We start from the raw sequence: 27538 nt of genomic DNA, 5'->3' as shown, positions 1-27538 counted from the left end.
ATTGGAGAAAATCAAAATAGATGCTAAGACTTTGCTCTTCTGGGAAAATTTAAGAAAAAAAAATTTCTAGTTTTAGGTTTTGGTCAGTTAATAACAAGAACTGAAGGAATAATTCACTTTAGATAAAATGTAAAATGTTGATTTTTAGATTTCAGTTACATTATTTGTTTATATTGTCTATTTTATTGTATCTGAGTAGAGATATAGTTTGAGAATGTATACTGTCATTCCATTTTTCATATGCATTGCAGTGGATATTTCAAATTGGTGATCATTGATACAAACATTAGTACTTACATGTGATTTTTTCAATTTCATTTGAAAGTATGACTTATATATCTGTATCCTTTCTTTGATTGCTGCTGCTCATTTCTTTAAGAAATCATAACTATAATACTTAGTTGTCCTTCAGGTCTCTATTTCTTTTCTTATACTAAATTCCCTGGTTCCTTTCTCATCATGAGCTATTTTGGACTAAAATTCTACATTATGCTATGGAAGACTGTATCCAATATTTAGTTAGGAAGTTGCTGTATGTTTTTAAGTACATATTAATATAATTTGTTATAGATAAAATGCTTCCCATAGTAAATGGACTAAATGATTGTTATTTTAAAAACTATAGTCATGTTACTAAAATATATTTAGTAGCAGAATCTGAGAAGAGTATTTAAAACCAAGGCAAACATACTTCCCCAAAGGTTTTACTTTTTATGCTTGAAAAATAAAATGATATATGGGCTACCATTTGTTTTTGAGCCAGCTATTACAGAGGCCATATTGCTTGAGGCTGCCCATCAAGGAAACTACAAGCTTAGTTTTCAGTTTTAGATAATTGTTGTCCATTCTCATCCATGAACAGCCCAGCAAGCATGGATGGTCATTAGTCATATTTCATAAGCAAAAAAGTGATGAAAATCCAGAAATTGGTGAGTCTTGTTTTGCCACTTACGATTCACTAGGATTGCTCTTAATCTGTCCTAATAAATGATACCCTATAACAGACATTAGTTTAGATGTCACAGATTGATACGGCACTGGGCAGGGTGACATTGGATATTAGGGAGATCTTGGGCTTTAAATCAACAATGACACAATCATCTTACTGTATGTTTACCACAAAATAGCTTAAGAATTTTGTGTATTAGATTTATGTCTCATTACTTGAAGTGCATATCACTAAAAAACACACAAACAAAAATAACTAAGCTAAACCTTGAGGCCTGAAGTTCTGATAAATACTGAAATCCATGTGAAGATTTCCAAATGCAGTGTGTCATACACTGTCAGTTTTTGCTTGTTTTCCTAATATTTATTTCTCTCTTTTAAGTACAGAATTACATCTATGTGCATTAATCATAAGTCTCTTAGTAAATGGTTTCAATGGTATGGCAGCTACCCTGTACTGGATGAAAGCATATATTTAGTTTGATCTCTATATGTACATTATACTGATTTTAAGTATGGTTAATGAAATAGGGACTTTCATGTATAAGTACTTCATGTTGTTATTTTCAAACTGTATCGACACAAATGAACAGAGATAGTCAATTTATTTGTCAATGTTTCAAATGTATTAGGTGGTTTTAAGTTATGGATATATTAAGCAACTTATTTAAAGTAGCACAGGGGTGAGGGACAGAGTTGGGATAAGAAGTCGAAAAGCATATTCTTTCCTGTGATGCAAAATATCATATTTAATACATGCTCTGCACTATCTCAAACTTATATATAGATAATCAATTAATTCTTCATATCTTTCTACACTTGTCTTATTTTTTAATTATTATTATATATATATTTTAGAGACAGAATTTTGTTCTTGTTGTCCAGGCTGGAGTGTAATGGCATGATCTCTGCTCACTGCAACTTCTCCTCCCGGGTTCAAGTGATTTTCCTGCCTCAGTCTCCCAAGCAGCTGGGATTACAAGTGCCCACTACCACGTCTAGCTAATTTTTTTTATTTTTAGTAGAGACGGGGTTTCACTATGTTGGACAGACTGGTCTCGAACTCCTGACCTCAAGCGATCCATCCTCGTCAGCCTCCTAAAGTGCTGGGATTACAGGCATGAGCCACCATGCCTGGCCGACTTATTTTTTTTAATGTAGCTGTCTCCTGAATAAAGCATAATGTATGAAAGTATACATTTCAAAAACTAAGCTAATAGAATATGTAATTTGACATATGAACCTTAAACAGATGTTCTGTTTGTACTTACATCTGATATGAAGATTTTGTATGCATTGGATTTTCTTTTTAATTTAAGATACAGTTGTTTTATAAACGTGACCTTTAGTTCTAATTTTTAAAAATCAATGTTTTGATGTTAAATGACTAACACTGAAAACCCTTAAGGAAAAAAAATACCTTTTGAAGTAACCTTCAAACACTTGGTTTGATGAGGGGTTCTTTCTGAATGAGCAATTACTCAATTATAAGGATTTCGGCCACATTTTTATATGTGACTTTTGATGGTTCAGATTTATGGTAATTATGTATAGTAAAAACAAACCATTCTTTATTAGAAACAGTCAAAGAAAATTGGGCTTCTTTCAATAATATGAAAAGCAGCACGAAATTAGAAGGATGTTGCAAAGATTCATGTGTTCTAATAAGTATTTTTGCTATTGTTCTTCATATAAATGAGCAACAATTGCTCACATCAAATAAACTACAGCAAAGATAACTTGCCATAACCACTTCCAAACGAATATTTAAAAAGAAACTTCCTGAAAACAGCTGGCAGCTGAGTCACACACAAAATCAGGTACACATTAAAGTGTCAGCCAGAGAGCTGGAAACAGACTCTTCATTGAAATGATGTCCTAAACACTTGAATAAGAAGAGTGCAAAGGCTTCAAAGAGTTTGAGAGCAGATGTAAAACACCATGGAGCTTTAGAGATCACGCTTGGGTATGCGTACGTCTGTCGGCATGTAAACTGTGTGTATGTTTCTGATAAATGTTAGATGATTAGTAGAATTACTGAGTAAGCAGATGACAGGATATAGATTGCTTGACACAATCATGCTTGGGTATGTGTATGTATGTCTGCATGTAAACTGATGTGTATGTTTCTGAAGAATATTGGATGATTAGAATTACTGAGTAAGTAGATGACAGGATATAGATTGCTTGACACAAAGATTATATTTAGCCCTTGCCGTTTTGAGCCAAAGACAACATAGCTGAAAAGTTCTCTGAAAGATTTTCTCACTGTTTTTCACATTCTGCTTCTTGTTGACTTTGGGCAAGTTATCAAAGCATAGCACAAATTGTTGCATGATTCGGTTTTCAACTGGAACTGTTAAATAAAGGTACTTCGAATTTTATTTCCCTTGGTAAGCCATCCAGAAATACCAACTTTAGCATACTCTCTATTCTGAATGAAAGCCAGAACCTGATATATATTTTTAAATATTTTAGGAAATTCTAACACCAGTGTTCTTATGTAAGTTTTTTCTTCTTTCCATTATATTTAGATCACACATGAAGACAGATATCTACATCACCTTAGTTCAATGCACTTCTGCAATAATTAAGAATTGAACTGTACTAGGCTGGGCTCAGTGGCTCACGCCTGTAATCCCAGCACTTTGGGAGGCCGAGGAGGGTGGATCATGAGATCAGGAGATCGAGACCATCCTGGCCAACACTGTGAAACCGCGGCTCTACTGAAAATACAAAAATTAGTTGGACATGGTGGCATATGCTTGTAATCCTAGCTACTCGGGAGGCTGAGGCAGGAGAATCACTTGAACCGGGGAGTCAGTGTTACAGTGAGCCAAGATCATGCCACTGCACTCCAGCCTAGCAACAGAGAAAGACTCCGTTTCAAAAAAAAAAAAAAAAAAAAAGAATTGAACTGCACCAAAACATTATTTATGAATAACACAAACCAAAATAACCTAACACGACTAGCAAAATCATCACCATGGATAAGTGAATATAATTTACTTTATATTACTTCTATATTATTTGAGCAAATCTCCGCTATAAGAATGAAGTACAAATCAAAACCACAATGATATATCATCTCACGCCAGTTAGAATGGCAATGACTAAAAAGTCAGGAAACAACAGATGATGGAGAGGATGTGGAGAAATAGGAACGCTTTTACCCTGTTGGAGGGAGTGTAAATTAGTTCAACCATTGTGGAAGACAGTGTGGTAATTCCTCAAGGATCTAGAACTAGAAATACCATTTGACCCAGCTATCCCATCACTGAGTATATACCCATAGTATTATAAACCATGCTACTATTAAGACATATACACACGTATGCTTATTGCGGCACTATTCACAATAGCAAAGACTTGGAACCAACCCATATGGCCATCAATGATAGATTGGATTAAGAAAATGTGGCACATATACACCATGGAATACTAGGCAGCCGTAAAAAAGGATGAGTTCACGTCCTTAGAATAGACACGGATGCAGCTGGAAACCATCATTTTAAGCAAACTATCACAAGAACAGAAAACCAAACACCACATGTTCTCAATCATAGCTGGGAGTTGAACAATGAGAACACATGGACATAGGGTGGGGAATATCACATACTGGGGCCTGTCAGGAGGTAGGGGGCTGAGGGAGTGATAGCATTAGGAGAAATACCTAATGTAAAAGACGAGTTGATGGATGCAGCAAACCAACGTGGCACATGTATACCTATGTAACAAACCTGCACGTTGTGCACATATGCCCTAGAACTTAAAGTATAATAAAAATATTTTAAAAAGATATGAGTGCTTTTCTAAAAAGTAGGTTAAAAACTCATATTAAATTAAAATACTATAGCTGAAAATAGACTTATAATATGGTAGAAAATAAAATGTTTAATATTTTACACCCCAATAATATAGTACAAATCTAGCTAATACACAGGGAAAGGTTAGCACAGGTAAATTAAAAAGTATTAAACAAGAGCAAATACCTCTCCATGCTTTCAGAAATTATTTATTTTGAATCTGGTAATGTATTAATTCATTCTCACACTTCTATAAAGATACTACTTGAGAATGGGTAATTTATAAACAAAAAAGGTTTAATTGACTCACAGTTCTGCACGGCTTGAGAGGCCTTAGGAAACTTCCAATCATGGTGGAATGCAAAGGGGAAGCAAGGCACATCTTACATGGCATCAGGGGGGAAATAAAGAGAAGGGGGAAGCACCAGACACTTATCAAACAAACAGATCTCGTGAGAACTCACTCACTAACGACATAGGGGAGTACCGCCTCCATGATCCAATCACCTGCACCAGGCCCCTGTCTGGACATGTGGGGATTACAATTCAGATTCCAATTTCAGATGAAATGTGCGTGAGGAACAGTCAAACCACATCAAGTAAGTACCAATTATTACTGTTCATATGCTGGGAAATAAAATTAAATTAACTATTACAAAATGATACTCTGTGTCAAGAGCCAAGGTGAGCTGGAGAGAGTTGAGCTGCCAAGCGTTAGAGTAGCTTATTAAAGCACCAAGCCAGCACAGAAGGGACAGTGAAGCCTTTAATCACTGCCATACTATAAGCAAGAGTCTACACAGAAAAAGCTCCTCCATCACCATTCCATTTCTCTACATGGACTGGAGGTGAGGATCAGAAGGATCTGCACAGACCTAGAGAATGTCTCACTAATAAAGGAGCCCAGAAAAACATCCTCCTTCTGCCATTTGACAGGCCTTGAGGGGTAGAGGAAGGGGAGGTGAGCTACAAGAGAAACATACTGAGACTGAGTGGAGAAAAATGTCTCCACCTCCCACTCCTCCTGTAAGGGCATCTCAGGGAAGGAACCTGAGCAAGACCTTGGTCTAAGCCTTCTGTAAAGAAGCCTCTGAATGGAGGCAGCGGGAGAGGCAGCTGGACTAGGAAGACAGATATACATAAAAGTATGGCATAGGAGTACAGTAGTGCCTGTGTCCTTGACTACAACTTTCTTAAGCGACTACACTACATGGCTGTGTACCAAGTCTGGTAGGCAGGTAGCAGCTTTCCCCAGGGAAGGCCTACCAGGTAAAGCTTTTGCAACTGCCTATAGAGGAGCTTGAAAACACATGCACACACACATACACACATGCACACACACATACACACATGCACACACGCATACACACACACACAGTTTTTGGTCTGGAGCTAGACTACTTCCTATCCACAAACAACTAAATAATAATTTTTAAAAGAAAAAATTAATTATTTATACATATTGCACTTAACTTTTAAACAATATTTGATAAATAATACTGTATCAAAACAAATTGGCACAGATAAATATATGGTTGAAATGAAATTAAAGCAAAATAAATGTAGGCTTCTATAACCTATAAATATTTGGTAAATATAATTTCAGCTTAATAGAATGAATGGACAAAATTACATACGAATACCAATGTAATGATGAAGTCAAAACACTGACTGCCTTTTAAAATTATTCAACCAAAAAAAAAATCTCTCCGAATGAAATTTCAGAGTCACAAATAAAATAGCGTGGAAATATACACTAAATTCTACTTGACATTCAATAGTTTCAGATCATTGCTACTTGATTTGTTTAATAAAAAAAATAAAAGTGCCTGCTGCTTTGATGATTAAGAGATCATCATAAAAAACTAGTATGGCTCAGTTGGTAAGATGTTGGGAAATAGCATGTGATACTTGTAGAAAAATGAAGAGATCATAATGTACAGTAGAAAAAATTACATTTGGAGATTGCATTGGTTTTAAGGGGAAGGGCATTAAATGACAGAATGAAAAATCTGAATTTTATCTAAAAGACAAGTAGACCCGATTTTTGTTTAAAGAAATAAAGTAATAAAGTGTATATGTGTATATATATAAATAAGATTCAATATATAATGTATATATATTACTTAACATATTTTTCAATATGTTATTGAAATAAAATTCACATACCATAAAATTCACTTTTAAAATGTACAGTTTTGTGATTTTGAATGTAATCAGAGTTATGTGACTATCACAACTGCCTAATTTCAGAAAATCGTTATCACTGTGAAGGAGATATTTTAGAAAAGTTAATCTGGTAGAAGAATACCTGAGTGGAAGAAATTATAGCAGGTGTATTAAAAACAATAGAAATGCAATTGAATGGCCCTTGACATAATTGCTCATAAACTGCAAGGAAAGGTTGCACATTCATTGAAAGGGCAGGAATATACTTAGTTTCAGCAACAACTGGTCTTTATGACTCATACTGTACCAAGACTTTCAGTTCCACACCTACTTCTCTGTTTGCTTAGCCAAGTCCCTCCCTTCTCACTGCTTTTCTGTGTCTTCCTTCATTTATCAAGAATAGGGCAGTCCAATAGAAAGAGAGACCTGTCATTTTCTTTACTCAGTGGGAAGATGCAGTTTGGGCGACGTCCTAATGATGAATGAACCTGTCCACGATAGGCGAGTGTAGAGGATGGATAGAGAGGAGTATGAAAGTGGTAGAATTCACAAAACTCAACAGACTGTAGTGAGAAAAGGCACACTCTCTGAAGGATGTTGCTAATTAAAGAAAGGTGCATGTTTCTGGGGGTGGGAGGGCGAGGAAAAGCTTTGACATAAAACAATACGTAGACAATAGCTCAAATGAATTAATAAACCATATTCATGTCATGAAATCATGACATTGTAAAATGTGTATGCAAATACACAAAATATTAATACAAGGTTTATTATTAACTGCTACAAGTTTTTGTTTGATTGGTAGTTTTTGTATTTTCATATGAAGAAAACTGGTTGGCAAGTGAATTTCTAGAGTATTAAAAAAAGATTTGGCCACTGAGTTTGGTACTTTGACTAATTCCTAGGATTTTGGAGCACATGAAGTCACAAAGTTAAAAAAGAATGGTACTGAGTTAGGACCAAGTGAGCACTAAATTTAATAATAATACAGAAAACAGAAACAAAATTACAATCATAAAGTTGCATGCTAATAAGTATATTCCATTCAGCAGTGTTACGTAGTTGTACCAAATAATATCAAAATGAACAAGTAAAATAATGAGTTGTTGAACTGGGGCACTTGGTTAGATATCTAGAAATGATTATGATCAATTAGTAACGTATTAATTTGTTAATTATCTAAAAGGTAAGAAACTGAAATCATCCCATTGGTACTTTGGGAAAAATAATATCTTGGTATGTTCAACGCAATTTTTAAAATCTAGCTTTACTTTTAATAGATAAAATGTGATCATGGCAAAATTTTATATTTGTTTTGAAAAATTCTAGGTCATTTTATAATCTAAGAAAGCTGCAGGGAGAATGAGATTTGTGGCATTTTGCACTCAAAAGTGGACTGCCAAGTATGCTTAACATTAATTGTAACTGCTACCTAATTTTGTAACAGAAACAAGAAAATGAGAAGACCTACTTTAGTAGTTAATTTTGTGAACATTATGATTTGCAAAGTAGAAACTCAGAAAATATTTATAAATGGAGATTAATACAATAAATTGATGTGAAACTACATATCACTGTCAATACACTGATGGAGTCAAAAACTGTGACTGCCTTTTCAAGATACAGTAATATATCTTCTCTCTGAATGAAATTACTTAGCCAGGAATAATATATGACAATTAACATACACTAAATTCCAGTTAGTGTTCAATAGTTTCATATCATTGCTGTTTGATTAATTTAACAAATAAAAATGAAAATAGAAATGGGTTCTGCTTTGATCATTCTCTGCATAATATTTAACTTATTTTCTTGAATCCTCTATTTATTTTGAGCATTAAAAAACAATTTGGGTGTTCCCTTGCTTTGGAAAATATGCTATTACAATTTAGTCTTGTTAAATATGTGTTTACAAGTGTTGCTATTCATGTCAAATTTACTTGTTTCCTTAGCACTTCCCCATTTAAGTGAAAAACAAACAGCTTCTTTTATCCATTTATTTAAATTTTTATCTATGTATTGCCAAAACATGAAAACTTAACACTTTTGAATTGATGCAGGCTGCTTCTAAGTGAAAAATATGCACATAAAGGGCAATGCAATTCATTCTTACTTTAGAGAGTCTGAGTGGAGGAGAGGTAGAATATACTGCTGTTTTGCTCAGATCTGAATAAGCAATCTGACCATATAACAGCAAGCATCTATCACTGTTATACACAGTGATCTGGGAGAGCTCTTGTTTAGGATGTACACTTTAGTCATCTTTAAAATAGGCATTTCTTGTTAAAGAGGTGTTAAAAATGTTTCCATTTAAAAATCTATCCTTACTTTAGGGAGAATCATGGATTGGGAAAAACACAAATTTCAGAATATTTCTGGGAAAGGCTTAATTTGTTAGTTCTTCACTGGTTTATAATTGCTATATGTGAGGATAATTAGAGAATAAAAGCTAACTCCATGCTAACAAAAAATCTATTCTTACTTTAGGAACACATCAGAATTATGCACATTGGACTTTTTCCTATTGCTGATTTGATTTCAAGCTAAAGCACTGCTAAAAGGAGTGGGACAGATACACCAGGAAGCAAACTTCTTGTCCTACAACATTAGGAGATATATATATATCTCCTAATATATATATGTTTATAACATGTAAAAAATATATATATTTTTTACATGTTAGGGGGCTTGACCTGTAAGTTTCTGTGAGGTGAAGAATTTGGGATATGGAGTAGAAAAATATCTTCCCTAATAGGTAAAATATGGTATAAAGCATACTTAAATTATGCATATAAAATGACATTATTGTATCTAATGTAAAACAAAAAGATAATTAAATGTCATGAGTTAGGAATGGGGATAACAGTCATGATAACATAATTTAATTAGACTAGATCATCTCTAGGTTTTTACTGACTTATTTTTAAAATTTGTTACCTCTTTGATGTGATTGTTTTCAACCATTACTAAGCAATTCTATAGTCAATACAGGATTATTCAGTTACTGTATATATACTCTTAAAGTTAATTTAGAGTTAAAAATAAACCAAAATTACATGCTTTATGTGCACTAAAATCTCTCCAGAATTGCCAACCTAACAAATACTTGAATCAGCTTAGTTGGCTTCAATGTTTTTTTAAAAGGCAAAAGGCCAAGAGGGTTTTATGAAACTATTATGGATCCATCTACGAATATTTCAGAAGTGCACTGCTCTTACATAAAAAAAAGTCATTTTGATTGCACTTTGGAATCCAGGTGTTAAAATGTACAGCTTGTATGACTTCAGTTTAATGGGCTGTCAACTGTCCAGGCGACTGCAGTACAAAGCTAGGCATGTCTTTAATCTTCAAAGAAAAAAAAGTAAAGAGAATAAATTCAGCTATTAGCTTGAAGGTAAAAATAAATGAAAGGATAACATGAAAGCAAGCAGTATTAGAGTTCATAGATTTCTTATTGGAAATTTGAAATTATATTATCAGTGTATGGTAATTATATACATATACATATGCATATATATATACACACACATACACGTGCACTCACATACAAGTACATTCGTGGGTAACTTAATGACAGAGATAAGTTCTGAGGAATGAATCCTTGGGTGACGTCCTTGCTTGTATGAATATCATGGAGTGTACTTACACAAACCTGGATGATACAGTGTACCATGCAACTAGGCTATGTGGTATGGCCTGTTGCTCCCAGCTACAAACCTGGATGGCATGGTATTTGTGAATGTAAACATATCTAAGCATAGAAGTAGTACAGTAAAAATACAATATAAAAGATTAAAAATGGTACTTGTGTATAGTACACTTATCATGGATGGGAATTGTAGTACTAGAAGTTGTCTGGGTGAGTGAGTGAGTGAGTGGTGAGTGCATGTGAAAACCTATGACATTACTTTACACTACTGCAGAATTTATAAACACTGTCCAGAGGCTACACTAAATTTATTAAAAAAACATTTTCTTTGTTTAATAATAAACTTAGCTACTGTAACTTCTTTATATTTTTTTCTTTTGCCTTTTTTACAGTGATGCTTAGCTTAAAACACAAATATATTGTACAGCTATACAAAATTTTTTTCTGTATTTTCTTATTTTATAAACATTTTTCTTTTTCTTTTTTTTTTTTTTTTTTTTTTTTTTTTTTTTTTTTTTTTTTTTTTTTACTTCTTAAACTTTCCTGTTAAAAATTAACACACACACATATTAGTCTAGGCCCACATAGGGCCAGGGTTATCAATGTCACTGTCTTCCCTCTCGTCATCTTGTCTCAGTGGAAGTTCTTCAGGGGCAACGACACACATGGATCTCTCATTTTTCTATGATAACAATGCCTTCTTCTGAAAGACCTCCAGAAAAACTTATCTGAAGCTATTTTATAGTTAATTTTTTTTAATTAAATAGGAGTATACTCTAAAGTAACAATAAAAATCATAGTATAGTAAGTCCATAAGCCAGTAATATAGTCATTTATTTTCATTATCAAGTGTTATGTACTGTGCTTTATTGTATGTGTTATACTTCTACATTACTGGCAGGGCAGTAGGTTTGTTCACACCAGCATCATCACAAGCACATGAGTTTCTGCGACAGCAGTATGACAATTACATTGTCACTAGGCAAGAGGAATTTTTCAGCTCCATTATAATCTTATAGGACCACTGTCACATATGTATTCAATCACTGACCAAAACATCATATGGACAGCATGAGACTCACCATTTTCCAATGATAAATTACATAATAAATTATTAGCAACAGAACTAATTGTATAGTTCTGAACATCTAATTAAAATATTTGTTTTGAGAACATCTGGGTTAGTCCAGGTTTGATTGTTTTATTTGTACCTATGAAAATATTTGTTTTACTTGTATAACTTGAATGGCTTTTGCATAGTTTTGATATAGCCATAATATTAATAATTATGCCAAACTTATGTCCTTGCAATATTCATAATGTCTCATTTTTTAGAATCATTTGGTCTTTACAATAAAGACAATCTTACTTTTTAAAAATTTATTTATGTTTCTCTAATTTATTCTTTAGATTCTAAATGCATGTTTGGGATTACCTTAGTAGTTTATCCATTTAAAAAATGATTCTTTTGGTGGGTATATGTGTGAAGACAAGCTTGTTTTTTACTAAATATTTCCTCTTTTTAAATCTTTTTAATATACTTCATCGCCATACCTAATATTTTTGTATTTTTATTACAAACTACAAATATGCATTGCTTGTATTTTAATTTATAATTTAAATTTATTAAACAAATGTATATACATAAATTTTAGTCCAATAATTTGACATGGCTACTCCATTCACCATGCAAATTTGTATGTCCAGACAATTTCTTCCAACATATTTAAATAATATATTTAATAACTTTTTGAATTCACTGCAGAGTTTGACAGATAGAAAATCAACTATTTGGGGGCTAAGGTAAAATTTAGTTATCTTACTCTTGAACCCAATAGACTCACATACACACACAGGCATACACACACACGTGCACACATGCATACACACACACATAATATTTTTTCCTATTCATCTAATATAGAGGTAATTTTTTTAATCTTAATCTCCATCATGGTTATATAGGTGCTTAGATTTTTTAAACTTTTATTGTACTCTATTCTTTAAAAATGTACAATATGCTACAGGTTTGTTATACTTCAATAACAGGGAAATGAATTAATTAAATTAATTGAGTGAATAAATTAAATGACTTACTTTTAGTGAATCTATTTCTTTTCTTCGCAATTGGCTGCAAAAGTCCAGTCGTTTAATCACAATTGCTACCCACACCCTCAACCCATCACAGACTGACAATCATGGGACACACTTTGTGGGAGGGAGCCGTGGAAAGCCAAGATGAATGGGGACAGCATGTGAGGGCCTGGTCAGGCCCCTGCACCTCGTGTCCCTGGCTTCTAGGAGCACAGAATCAGGCTGGGCACAGAGGCCTATTTTCTGCCCACGAACCAGCAGGGGAGCTCTATCCAAAGGAAGTCAGGTCTCCCCACCAGGCTAGTCAGGGAGCATGAGGGGTCAGGACTGGCTGGAGGAAGGAAGAAGTGAAGAGAAGCGACTCTGATCTGTCTCCACATTTAGGTGCTCTGACCTGCCTCTTCCACATTCAGCTGCTGGGGAGTTGGCCTCGGCCCTCTGAGGGGCCACTGGCACTCAAACCAGCCTTGACTTCTCTGCTTTCTTCTCACATCTCACTGCCTCATCATGGGCTTTCTGCTACTCTGGTAGCTTTTTGGCCTCTTGGCTTTTCTGCCTTTTGTCAAACATGATCTTCTGGTACAGGTACTTCTCTGGCTTCTTCATCATAACAATCAGGAGCTTGGCCTCGCTCTCCTCCTCCTGGGTCAGCAGCTGCTCCAAACTACCCTCCTCTTCGTTTACTCCCCCTTCATCACCATCACCTTGGTTGTCTTCCTCCCCCTCCTCCTCTTCTGACTCATTCAAGTTTCCTGGGTCCTCTCCCAGCTGCAGAGCCAGAAGCTTCAGCTTCTCAGGTGGGATGTAATCTCCTTCCTCCTCAGTCACAAAGGGTGAAGGGTGTGGGGGTAGCTGCATTGCAGGAAAGTACTCTGCTCCAGGGAAGTGCAGTCTAGCGTTCATGGAGTCAAACACCTACTGGGGCTCCACATAGTGCCTGCTAATAACTGACGTCTGCTGCCCAGGCCAGTCGACAATCTGGTGGGTGCTGCATACTTGAGACTGATGCACAAAGGCTTTTGCCAGGATATGTCTCCCCAAAAACTCCTGATGACGAAGGCTAGGGCTTCAGGGGACACCTGTCAGTTAAGTAAAAACTTTAAGCCCTCAGAAAGCTTCTTGTGGTGCTCCTGCACCTCCAGCTCCTTCCTGAGGTTCTCCTTCTGCACCGCCAACTCCCCATCGGTGGGGAACTCATCCACCTCAGCCTCTTCCTCTGTGGCAAGCACCATAGCGTGGGCCAGGCTCACACTGAGGGCCTCCAGTTTCTCCACTGGCCTCTCGGAGTCCAGCGCGTAGGTACCATCACTGGCCTTCGCCTCTGCTTGGGCCTGACCCTCAGCTTGAGGGAATAGTGAACGTTGAGTGACTGATAGAGGCTGAAGTTCATTGATGAAGCCCAGTAGGGTGGTGTAGAACTAGGTGAAGGTGGCCGTGACTCTGGAGTCCATGTCTGTCTGGTGGTGGTGGGAGAAAGTATAGGGGGTGATCCACATAATGGGCTGTAGCAGCACCTCAGCCTGGTAGTAAATGCCTTTGATGGACACGAAGACCTTGCTCAGGGCACAGGGAGCGATGACGTAATGCATGAACTCCACTGCCAGCCCGCAGCACAGCTGAATGGTCTCTACATGGGACTTCAGTCCAGGGGAAAGTGGAAAAGAGGAAGCACATGGAGAAGGCAGCGCCACCCAGGTCCCCCCAGGCGTCAATGAATGTGAGGTACCATTCCTTGATGATATGGTCATGTTTGTGGTCAACCTTATTGTCCTTTACATGTTCCTCGGTGTTCCGCTCGTTCTTCCCATAGGCCTTCCGGGGCTTCCAGACAGATTCCTTGTATTCCCGGACCTTGTTGAAGATGAATTTTTGGAGGAGAAACCTGATGTCTTCCATAAGGTAACAAGTTTGGGCCGCAGTAGCACCTCTATTAACCTTCTTCTTGTGTTTGGGTTCATGAGGATAAATGCCCATCAAGATGCACCGTGGCCTCGAGTCAGCCATGTCCAGTGGGAGCTTCTTTCCTGGCTTTGCTTCCCGTGATGTCGTTGGTGGGTGAGCCTCCTTCCTGCTGCTGCTGCTCAAGGCCTCCTGTAGCTCCACGTTAAGCATCCCATGAGTGCCGCAGACTGACAGTGCCACTTCCTCCCGAAGTCTGTATTTGTCCTCTCATAAAAATCTTTTACTCTCTAAACATAAACCAAACTTTATATTAATTTATTTCATAACATTTAGTCTTCAGTTTTAGCACTTAATTATATATTTCAACTTCGGGGATAAAAATGTATTACAAAAAAAGTTTACATTGCCTTTTAATGACCTATAGCCTACTTTATTATGGTTCAAGTAACAATTTCTTTATTGAAAAAAAATTATTTAATGGTCTTGTGTCCGGTATTGGGGGGTTCTTGGTCTCACTGACTTCAAGAATGAAGCCATGGAAACTCATGGTGAGTGTTATAGTTTTTAAAGATGGTGTGTCCAGGGTTTGTTCCTTCTGATATTCAGATGTGTTCGGAGTTTCCTCCTTCTGGTGGGTTCGTGGTCTGGCTGACTTCAGGAGTGAAGCTGCAGACCTTCATGGTGAATGTCACAGCTTTTAAGGAGGCACATCTGGAGTTGTTTGTTCCTCCCATCTGGAGTTATTCATTCCTCCTGGTGGGTTCGTGGTCTGGAGTTAGTCATTCCTCCCTGGTGGGTTCGTGGTCTTGCTGCAGACCTTCCCGGTGAGTGTTACAGCTCATAAAAGCAGTACAGACCCAGACTGAGCAGCAGAAAGATTTAGTGCAAAGAGCAAAAGAACAAAGCTTCCACAGCATGCAAGTGGACCCAAGCAAGTTGAGGCTGCTGGCTCCGGCAGCCTGCTTTTATTCCCTTATCTGGCCCCACCCACATCCTGCTGATTGGTCCATTTTACAGAGTGCCAATTAGTCCATTTTACACAGAGCTGATTGGTCCGTTTTACAGAGAGCTGTTTGGTACCTTCTGACAGGGTGCTGATTGGTGCGTTTACAATCCCTGAGCTAGACATAGAGTGATGATTGGTGCATTTACAATCCTTTAGCTAGAGACATAAGTTCTCCAAGTCCCCACTAGATTAGCTAGACACAGAGCACTGATTGGTGCATTTACAAACCTTGAGCTGGACACAGGGTGCTGATTGGTGCATTTACAATCCTTGAGCTAGACACAAAGTGCTGATTGGTACATTTACAATCCTCCAGCTAGACATAAAAGTTCTCCAAGTCCCCACCAGATTAGCTAGATACAGAGTGCTGACTGGTGCATCCACAAATCCTGAGCAAGACACGGAGTGCTGATTGGTGCATATACAATCCTCCAGCTAGACATAAAATTTCTACAAGTCCCTACCCTATTCAGGAGCCCAGCTGGCTTCACCTAATGGATGCCATGCCCGGCCCGGCCTGGCCATGGGCGTAGCTGCCTGTTAGTCCCATTAGTTGCCCTGGCACTCCTCAGCCCTTGGGCGGTGGATAGCACCAGGTGCCGGGGATCAGGGGATGGTGCCCGTCGGGGAGGCTTGGGCAGCATGGGAACACACCACTGGGGGTTCAGGCATGGTGGGCTGCATGTCCCAAGCCCTGCACCTCAGGGAGGCAGCTCAGGCCTGGTGAGAATTCAAGCATGGCATGGGTGGACTGGCAGTGCTGTGGGACCCAGCGTCCCCTCCACAGTTGCTGGCCCAGGTGCTAAGCCCCTCACTGCCCAGGGCCAGTGCTGCCCGCCGGCTGCTCCTAGTGTGAGGCCCGCCGAGCCCGCACCCACCCAGAACTCACGCTGGCCTGTGAGCTCTGCACACTGCCCCGGATCCCCCCACCACCAGCCTCTCCCTCCACACTTCTCTATAAGCAGAGGGAGCCCGCTGCCAACTCGGCCAGCCCAGAGAGGGGCTCCCACAGTGCAGAGGCAGGCTGAAGGGCTCAAGTCGGCCAGAGTGGATGACAAGGCCGAGAAAGCGCTGAGAGCCAGGGCTGCTAGCATTTTGTCACCTCTCAGTCTCATTCTTATGTTCAAACAATGTAGTATTCAATGTCATGGTGTTTCTGAAACTGCAAGTAGTTTTTGTTTTTGTTTTCTATCCCACTGGGCACATAAAGAGATAACTAGACAGCCATAGGACAGTACAGAATAAATGTGGGCAAAAGTCAAATCTACAAATGATGAACTCGTCCCTTTATATCTAACCCAATAGGTGAGCACCTTTAACTTATTTTTAGAACAATTATTTAACAAATACAAAAGCAAAACAATGCATATACTGAAACACAAATAAGAACATAATATATAACATGCAATAATTAGAAAGTTTCCTTTAGATTATCTCATTTGCCATGTAAATCTTCTCCTCAGAGTTAACCATTGTTAGCATTTTGGTACATGTAATGTTTACCTTTTAGACCATTTAAATTGCATTCACACGATTTCTGCACACATAAGCTCATATATTTTATTTTGCAACTTTCTCTTTTATGTTGAGCAAAATGCCATTGATATATTTCCAGGTCAGTACTACCCATCTATCTTGCTGTGTATAATGGTTCCAGAGTATTTCTTACTATGACCAGAGCATACTTTACTGAATCATTTCTCTACTTATAAATATTTATAGTTTTCTATACCAAACGTTCAGGATTTTTTATACAGTATTAACTAGAAAATTTCTATGGTCAATTTCTTTTTTTTAACTTTTATTTATTTATTTATTTATTTTTATTATTATTATTATACTTTAAGTTCTAGGGTACATGTGCATAATGTGCAGGTTTGTTACATATGTGTACTTGTGCCATGTTGCTGTGCTGCACCCATCAACTCGTCATTTACATCAGGTATAACTCCCAATGCAGTCCCTCCCCCCTCCCCCCTCCCTATGATAGGCCCCGGTGTGTGATGTTCCCCTTCCCGAGTCCAAGTGATCTCATTGTTCAGTTCCCACCTATGAGTGAGAACATGCGGTGTTTGGTTTTCTGTTCTTGTGATAGTTTGCTAAGAATGATGGTTTCCAGCTGCATCCATGTCCCTACAAAGGACACAAACTCATCCTTTTTTATGGCTGCATAGTATTCCATGGTGTATATGTGCCATATTTTCTTAATCCAATCTGTCACTGATGGACATTTGGGTTGATTCCAAGTCTTTGCTATTGTGAATAGTGCCGCAATAAACATACGTGTGCATGTGTCTTTATAGCAGCATAATTTATAATCCTTTGGGTATATACCCAGTAATGGGATGGCTGGGTCATATGGTACATCTAGTTCTAGATCCTTGAGGAATCGCCATACTGTTTTCCATAATGGTTGAACTAGTTTACAATCCCACCAACAGTGTAAAAGTGTTCCTATTTCTCCACATCCTCTCCAGCACCTGTTGTTTCCTGACTTTTTAATGATTGCCATTCTAACTGGTGTGAGATGGTATCTCATTGTGGTTTTGATTTGCATTTCTCTGATGGCCAGTGATGATGAGCATTTTTTCATGTGTCTGTTGGCTGTATGAATGTCTTCTTTTGAGAAATGTCTGTTCATATCCTTTGCCCACTTTTTGATGGGGCTGTTTGTTTTTTCTTGTAAATTTGTTTGAGTTCTTTGTAGGTTCTGGATATTAGCCCTTTGTCAGATGAGTAGATTGCAAAAATTTTCTCCCATTCTGTAGGTTGCCTGTTCACTCTGATGGTAGTTTCTTTTGCTGTGCAGAAGCTCTTTAGTTTAATGAGATCCTATTTGTCAATTTTGGCTTTTGTTGCCGTTGCTTTTGGTGTTTTAGACATGAAGTCTTTGCCCATGCCTATGTCCTGAATGGTACTACCTAGGTTTTCCTCTAGGGTTTTTATGGTATTAGGTCTAACATTTAAGTCTCTAATCCATCTTGAATTAATTTTCGTATAAGGAGTAAGGAAAGGATCCAGTTTCAGCTTTCTACTTATGACTACCGAATTTTCCCAGCACCATTGATTAAATAGGGAATCCTTTCCCCATTTCTTGTTTCTCTCAGGTTTGTCAAAGATCAGATGGCTGTAGATGTGTGGTTTTATTTCTGAGGACTCTGTTCTGTTCCATTGGTCTATATCTCTGTTTTGGTACCAGTACCATGCTGTTTTGGTTACTGTAGCCTTGTAGTATAGTTTGAAGTCAGGTAGCGTGATGCCTCCAGCTTTGTTCTTTTGACTTAGGTTTGTCTTGTAGATGCGGGGTCTTTTTTGGTTCCATATGAACTTTAAAGCAGGTTTTTCCAATTCTGTGAAGAAACTCATTGGTAGCTTGATGGGGATGGCATTGAATCTATAAATTACCTTGGGCAGTATGGCCATTTTCACAATATTTATTCTTCCTATCCATGAGCATGGTATGTTCTTCCATTTGTTTGTATCCTCTTTAATTTCACTGAGCAGTGGTTTGTAGTTCTCCTTGAAGAGGTCCTTTACATCCTTTGTAAGTTGGATTCTTAGGTATTTTATTCTCTTTGAAGCAATTGTGAATGGAAGTTCATTCATGATTTGGCTCTCTGTTTGTCTGTTACTGGTGTATACGAATCCCATTGTCTCAGCCCAAAATCTCCTTAAGCTGATAAGCAACTTCAGCAAAGTCTCAGGATACAAAATTAATGTGCAAAAGGTCAAATTCTTAAACATTTATAAAATCCTATGTAGGATTCCCTTATTCTCATTTATGCTTTCGATGTCTCCTCTGAATTTCTCCATTAAAACATCTCTCACTTCAATTCAGTGATGTATTTATAAGTTATGTGCTACACTAGTGAATGAGTTCTTTTTTGGCAACTGAGTTTCTGAAACACTATTTACTCTCAGGAAATGTATTTTGAGTTCAAGGGTAAGTGAATAAATGAATTTCTCATCACTAAGTTATTTTTGTTCAGTTGTCATTCATTTCCTCTTAGTTAAGGCTATCAAAATTAACCATTGCTATCTTATTTTTGCTTTTTCCTTTATGCATAGCCTGGTAATTTTCCCCTCTGTGTTTTTGTAATTCATTTATTAATTCAGAACCAATTGGGCTAGAGGCTGGAAAAAGCAGGCTAGGGTCAGAACTGCAAGCTCTCTGTCCTCATAATCTTAAGTGAAAGAGATGAGAGGCAAGCACATAGGTATGTATGTGTACATGTCCATATATTTTAATAAGAAAAACTGGAGCATTATAGTAACCTATAATGAGGAGACATAATTTGTCAGTTACCATATTGTGCAAAATCTTGTATGTAACAATTTGGGGGGTTATGCTAATAACAGTGAGATCAGCTTAACGTTTTTATACACCGAGGGGACATGTTCGGGTTGTCATTTTGAAAATATTGCTCCAGCTGTAATATATGAAAGAAGGTGAAAAGGGTAAAAATAAATATAGGAATGTAGGAGGATGTTGGATCAATATGAAAAAAAAATGGATGATAGTTTGGATACAAGTAGTAAGAATGGAGATGGAGAGAAGTTCTTAAATACATTGATGATATTGGCAGGACTTGATATGAGACTAAATATGGGGCTATCAAGGAAAGACAATTTGGCAAGGATTGGCTGCACCTTTTTAGATTTTGGCTTTAATATCTGAACAGATGAGAGAACAAAGATTGGTTTGATTGAAAAGATAATGAGCGCAGATATGTAGTTGGATTTCGGGTTCCTTTAAGGAATCCAAGTTGTAGATGCTTAATAAGTAGCTGTATACACTGATCTCAAATTTAGTAGGTTTTCATATGCATGAGAGGAGTTTGAAAACTCTAGCTTCAAGAAATAGAAAAAATTGAAATATACAACAATAATTTACGGAGAATTAGAAGTATGAACAAAATTTTTCATAGAATTGTGAAACTATGGTTCCTTCTAAAACTTCCCATAGATAAGTAATTATCTAAAAGTCTATATAAAAACAATTAGAGACTGCTAAAATACTATTTTAGCATGTTTGAATTTTTGACAAAGAAAATTAAAATATAAAATTTTGTTGTTTATTTTTATTTGCTGTGGTTTAAAAATAACCTTTAGCCCACCTTATGGAGTTCCTTCTTTGATATTTTGCATTTCATAAATATGACTTTATGACAACAAAAATAACCTTCAATTCATGGTACATTGGTGAAAAAGAAGAAAGGTGAGAGGATAATATGACATAGCTTGATTTAGAAATGCATGGATGATTTCATTTTTATTTTAACTTTTATTTGAAAACGGAACCCAGATAAGGCCATATTTACTCTACTCCATATAGAGTAGTTCAAAGATAGGATTTCTCAAAGCAGAGCTTTGATGCTTACTCTGAATCAGTGGAAAGACATGTTATTCAAAAGTCGAAAGTGTACTTTCACTTCTGTTATTTATGACTGCTGTCTCACAGTGTTGTCACCCTGCATGAAGCATTATATCCCTCTGATTTGTTGCAGTAGGTAATAATGCAAAAATATATGTCATAAAAACTGCCACATAGTTCCCCAAAAAGTACAAATAAATGATACTACCTTTTTACGTTATATAATTTTCCACACATACAGTTTCCATTCAAATTGCTGGTCAAGTTTCAATAATTTGTTCAAATTTAAGCTTAGTGCTCCCTGGGACGTCTACTAATCTTTAATAAAAGAAGAAGGTAATTAGTTCATTTACTGTTTTATTCATTTAGATTTATTCAAGTATATTTTTGTAAGAATTGTATTTTATTTGAAGGAAAAGTATTGTTCTTCTTAATAGATGATTTCACTTTAAATTTCAAATAGGAAATACAATTAACCCTTCTTCAAAGGAATGGGATTTGTATTTAAAAATCTGAGTCTTCTTTTGAGAAGAAAGCATTATGTTTTTTCCTAAAGTGTTAAGCGCGCACACACACACACACACTTTATATATTTTTATATGTACACATATGTTTTATATATTTATGTATACACACATTTTATATATTTATGTATATACACACATTTATTTCATATATTTATATATGTTTTTTTACATTTATATATCTTTATATGTGTGTGTGCATATGTGTGTTTGTATTATATGGGGTTAGAGAGAGAACAGACTTCAGCTAACATCCTTAATGCTCTGATATACAAGTTGAAAATTTGATCAAAGTATCAGTTATTTGAATTTTTGAAATACACACTGGAGATTCGTAACTGAAATTCTAATGCTGAATATGTTAAGGATAATGGACAATAAAATAAAAGGAACATTGCATTATTGGAATAAAAAAAGGATAAAGAATCAATCTTTTGTTTTAAGCCTCTCTGGTTGTCTAAAATTGACACAGAGAGTTCACTCTTCTTGAAGAGGACTGTGAATGTGAATGACTAGCATTACAGGAAAACCTAAAAGCAAGAACAGGCCTCGACCACAGCATTACTGTTTGCTTTCTACCTAAAACAGCTCTGATAGCTGTTCAGACTCCTGTCCTGTGCTGCAAAGTTTCCCCAAGAATTTGTCCTGCTCCTCTTAATGCCTGTAAAATACATCTCAATAGATATTTTAAACTGACCTCTGTTATGTTTATGACAAAATATACAGAACAGCAAATAATTGGAAACACTCAAGGAGAAAAGAACCCCTAACACTTCAGCAGTACAGAAAATAACCAGAATCTATCTCATCATATATTCATCCAGTCACTAATTTAACACCTGTTACATGTCAGACTATATCCTAGATGCTTGGGATACATTGGTGAGCTAAACAACAGTTTGTACATATGTGGAACTTAAATTCTAGCATGGCATAGAAAATATTTCATGTTCCGATATTTTCTGGTTGTACTAAAATATATAGGCAATAGCAAATATTATAATAACCTCCATAGTGACCAAGATACCTTGTCTTCAACTGGTCACATTTAAGAGCATCTTTCTGTATTTGAGCATCATTCAGAGTTCATCAATATCAGATGACTGCTATCACAACTAAAGGAAAAGTATGCACATTTGAAGACATGTGTAGTGAATATCTCTATATTGCTTTAAAATCCATGCACTAGAATCCCATATTATCCAATAATGGCAATTTGGGACTCTTTTTGCAATGACTTTATAAATCCTTACTTTAGATATATTTGGTTTTTGGGGGGTTGGGCGTTGTTTGTTTCATTTTAGGCTGTCATCTCTGTTCACAGTCTAACACGGTGTTTTGTAGGATATCATTGAAGACATATTGTATGGTCCAGGGTGTGGAAGGAAAAAAATATTTGACTACATATATTCTTACATTATTCCTGAAACTTGTGGAAAGCAATAGGAGAGAGGAAGTCATGAAGCCAGAAATCTTTAAAAATCACTATTTACAATGTCAGTAAAATATAGCATGATGCCCTGTGCTTTTGTTATGTTGTAGGAAAATATGTTTAAGAAGACATGAATTTATGTGAACTGCTGAGATTTTCTGACAATTTTTATCTCTTTTACCTTCCAGGTGTAAACAAGATAAAATAAATATTATGCTTACATTACTGTAGCATTGACAGGGATAGGTTTTATGAGTGTTATTGCAGCTAAAGGTTTTGGTCATCGGAAGCAAATGGATCAAGCTCAACATTTTGAATTTTGCAAACCAAAGAAGCAAGAGTTACTTTCTCATCCTGCCATCTTTCCACTTAATTACAGAGGCAATAAAGTAACTTCATTTATCTGATGATGATAAGCTAATTTATGTAGTAAACACCCAATGCCTATTATGTGGCAATAAAGATGATTACCTGCAAATGTTTCCTATAAACAGTTTCATAGAGCTTAGAAGGATTCTATTCTTAAATTATTATTTTTTTTTCTCATACGAACCGTATTCCTTGTAACAACAACAACAATAAAAAAACTCAACTCTTTTGGAAGAGCTCTGACATTTGGTGTGATTCTTTTGCGAGAACCAGGTGGAAATAATGAGACTGATGGAATTTCAGTCCCCAGATTTGATTGAGTGAAGGATAATTGAATTTAGGAATGTACAACAATGGGAACAGTGTTGAAATAGGTTATCTGAAAACAGATGCACACATTTTGGAGTCAATCCTCTTGCTTTATCTCTTTTATTATTATACTTTAAGTTCTGGGGTACATGTGCAGAATGTGCAGTTTTGTTACATAGGTATACATGTGCCATGGTGGTTTGCTGTATGCATGAATCTGTCCCTACATTAGGTATTTCTAATGTTATCCCTCCCCTAGTCCCCCATCCCTGAACAGCCCCCTGTGTGTGATATTCCCCTCGCTATGTCCATGTGTTCTCATTTTTCAACTTTTATGAGTGAGAAAATGCGGTGTTTGATTTTCTATTCTCATGATAGTTTGCTGAGAATTATGATTTCCAGCTTCATCCATGTCCCTGCAAAGGACATGAACTCATCCTTTTTTATGGCTGCATAGCATTCCACAGTGCATATGTGCCACATTTTCTTAATCCAGTCTATTATTGATGAACATTTGGGTTATTTCCAAGTCTTTGCTATTGTGAATACTGCTGCAATAAAAACACATGTGTGTGCGTCTTTATAGCAGAATGGTTTGTAATCTTTTGGGTATAAACCTTCTCAGAGGAATAATGTAACTCACTGATTTAGTCTCTAAGAATATTTTTTCCTTGTTTTTCTTTCCAGTTTAAGGGTTTCTCAATATTTTAGTTATACTTGATAGAGCCTGATAAAGGAGTGGAACATCTTCTATAGGACAACTCTCTCTATAGGAGTAACTGCCAAAAAAGTTAGTGGCTAAAAAATTGACTTTATGATTCTGTAGGTACATAATTTGGGCTGGGTTCACTAGGCAGTTCTGATTTGAACCAGGCATGGATTATCTCATTCTCATGCATCTGCAGTTAAATGGTGGACCAACTGTGACTGGTTGGTTATGATGGATGGGACATCTGGGACCAACTTGCTTTTCTCTCTATGTATTCTTTTATCCTACAATCCTACATTAGCCTTGCCTAGACTCATTCCCATGGTAACCCTAGAGTTCCAAAGCCTCATTGTGCCAGCACTTTAAATATCCATTTGCATCAGGTTTTCTACTGTTTCACAGGCCTAAGCAAGTCATAAACCTTGCCAAGTTTCAAGAGATTTTAACATAGATAAACTTGACTTCTTGACAAGTAGAGCTTCAGAGCATTCATCTTTTTTTTTCCCCCAATCTACCATATTCCCTTTGAATAAAGCCACTAGGAATTTAATATTTAAGTCTCAGCAGTTCCTGTATTGAAGTGGTCACTTGAGAGTAGGAGGGGCACTGAATTCTTCAATGTATATGCCAACATATGACATAAGACACAGGTTTCAGCATGGGCAAAGTGCTAAGGGATAAGGCAACTTAACATTTTTAGGGAAATTCAAATATTTTTATACTCTACTAGTAAAGGAAGTAAGATTAGGGTTTGTTCATCGAAAGTGATGTTTGGGGCCATCAATAAGTAATGAGTATCTAGAGAGGCCAGCCCATGGGTGATTCAACAGATGTCCTAAGAGGACTCTCAAAGGTTTCTAATCAAGTAGTTGCTGAGGTTTGCACTTTGGAAAGATCATTCTGGATGCATCATTTGGTAGTGATCAAGACTGAAATCCAGTAGACATTTAGTTGACTGTTATTTGAGTAAGATTCTGTAGTAGATGCTGTTTGTTCTCCATTAGATCTCCTGTTAGCAGGCTGATGTGTCTATCCCCCAGCTATTGTAAGTGCTGCCTGCTAATTGTTAACAGGTACCCCAGTTCCTGGATAATTGCTTCAGCTAAAAACTTTGTTGGAATGTTATGTATCCACCTACTCATACTTGGGCAGTGTCCATTCATGAACGACTGATATAGGGGCACCTTTCCCTCAAAGGGGCAAAACACTACAGTAAGATTTCTGTTTCAGAAGCCTCATCCTCCAGTGTGGATTCAGCCCAGGGTATACTTTACCGGAATTAATAGTCTTGCTTGACCCTTCCCTTTTCCTTTCACTCACTTCAGACTATATATATATATATTTTTTTTTATTAAAAGCTATCCTTCAATATAGTACCCAAATATAGTACCTTCAACTAGTACCCAAATCTCTGTCTCAGCCTCTGCTTTTAGATACATGTTATTACTTCCTGAAGTAAGCAATATGCATATATTTTATCATCAAACAGAATATACAGCATATGAGCACAGAGCCCTTTCTCAGACCTTCTGTTGTATTCTCTCTTAGTTTGGTGCTGTGAAGAGTCCTCATAAAGCATTACTTATCTGACTCACTGAGAACATGTTCTGTGATGGGGTCATCAATTTTTTTTCTGTAAAGGTCAAATAATATATGTTTTTGGCTTTATAGACCGTAAAATCTTAGTCACAGCTACACAACTCTGCTAATTTTGTGTGAAGAGAGCCTTAGATAATACATATAGAAAATGACAAATGAATGATATAAGTAAATAGTGTCTATAGCAGTATTCCTTACACTGCTGTTTCTTTTTCTTACTTGAATTCCTATGACACCACCCTCATAAACAGTTTGCATCTATCCCATTCGTATTGCTGATGCTACATTAAAATTTATGAATAGTTCAATTTATATATGATATTACAACTGCACAGAGAATGCTCATTTTTCTCTGCTCCACTTGATTGTAGGGAGTGCAGACATACCCCATTTTATTGCCCTATGAAGATACTGTATTTTTCACAAATTGAAGATTTGTGACAAACTTGTGTCAAGCAAGTCTATTGGCACCATTTTTTCAACTGTATGTGTTCACTGTGTATCTCTGTATTGTAAAGGTAAACTGAGCCTGGAGCCAAACCAGGAACGAAGACACAAGGCAAATGGCAGTGAGAATAGCTTTTATTAGGGCTTGCGGGTGAGGTTCCCCAGTCCAAAGGCGTGGGCCGAGGAAGTCGCGCTGAGGGAGGAGGGTAGGGGCTTTTTGTAACCCGAGAGGTAGGGAAGCTGGTTGTGCAAACAGGGCCTGGGGGGTCTTGAAACTACTAGGGCAGGAGTTGAGTAAGGGTCATGAGGAAGGAGTCTTTGGAAACTGTCAACCGAAACTGCTGTTTACGAACTTGGGGAATGCAGGTGAGCTGCAGGTCATGGGGGAGTGTGGTTGCCCAGCCGGAACTCTGACGCATGTAAGTCTGCGGGTGTGTACAAGGGTGAAGGGAGTCTTTAACAAAAGGCCTGCTACGCTGGGTGACGCCACCATGTTGGGTCTAGATCCCTGCCTAACATGTATAACATTTTAGTAATTCTTGGAATGTTTCAAAAGTTTTTATTATATCTGCTATGATGATCTTTGATAAGTGATCTTTGATGTTACTATTGTAATTGTTTTGGAAAGCCACAAACTATGCCCATATAAGACAGGAAAAATAATCAATAAATGTTATGTGTGGTCTGACTGCTCCACTGATCAGATGTTCTCCCGATCTTTCTCACTCTTCTCAGACCTCCCTATTCCCTGAGTCACAACAGTATTGAAATTAAACCAGTTAATAACCCTGCAATGGCCTCTAAGCATTAAAGTGAAAGGCAGAGTCTCATGTCTCTCACTTTAATTCAAAAGCTAGAAATTATTAAGCTTAGTGAGGAAGGCATGTTGAAAGCCAAGACAGACCAAGACAGTAGTCCTCCTGAACCAGTTATCCATGTTGTAAATGAAAAGGGAAAGCTCATGAGGGAAAGTAAAAGTGCTACTCCAGTGAACACACGAATAACAAAGTGAAACAACCTTATTGCTGATATGAAGAAAGATTTAGTGTTAAATTCTTAAGCCAAGTTGTAAACCAGAGCAAGACCCTAAGTCTCTTCAAATCTATGAAAATTAAGAGAGGTGTGGAAGCTGCAGAAGAAAAGTTGGAAGCTAGGAGAAGTTGTTGGTTCATGAGTTTAAGGAAATAATCTCTATAACAAA

The 27538-nt window shown here is 36.9% G+C and overlaps 1 pseudogene; it reads right to left on the bottom strand.

The window, feature by feature from the left end:
• Positions 1 to 13122: 13122 nt before the first annotated feature.
• LOC112624367 lies at positions 13123 to 16668 on the bottom strand (annotated as a pseudogene).
• Between the last annotated feature and the right edge of the window lie 10870 nt (positions 16669 to 27538).

Source organism: Theropithecus gelada, chromosome 5, assembly GCF_003255815.1.
Source record: "Theropithecus gelada isolate Dixy chromosome 5, Tgel_1.0, whole genome shotgun sequence".
NCBI lineage: Eukaryota > Metazoa > Chordata > Mammalia > Primates > Cercopithecidae > Theropithecus > Theropithecus gelada.
This window is presented reverse-complemented; position numbering and strand designations above follow the sequence as displayed.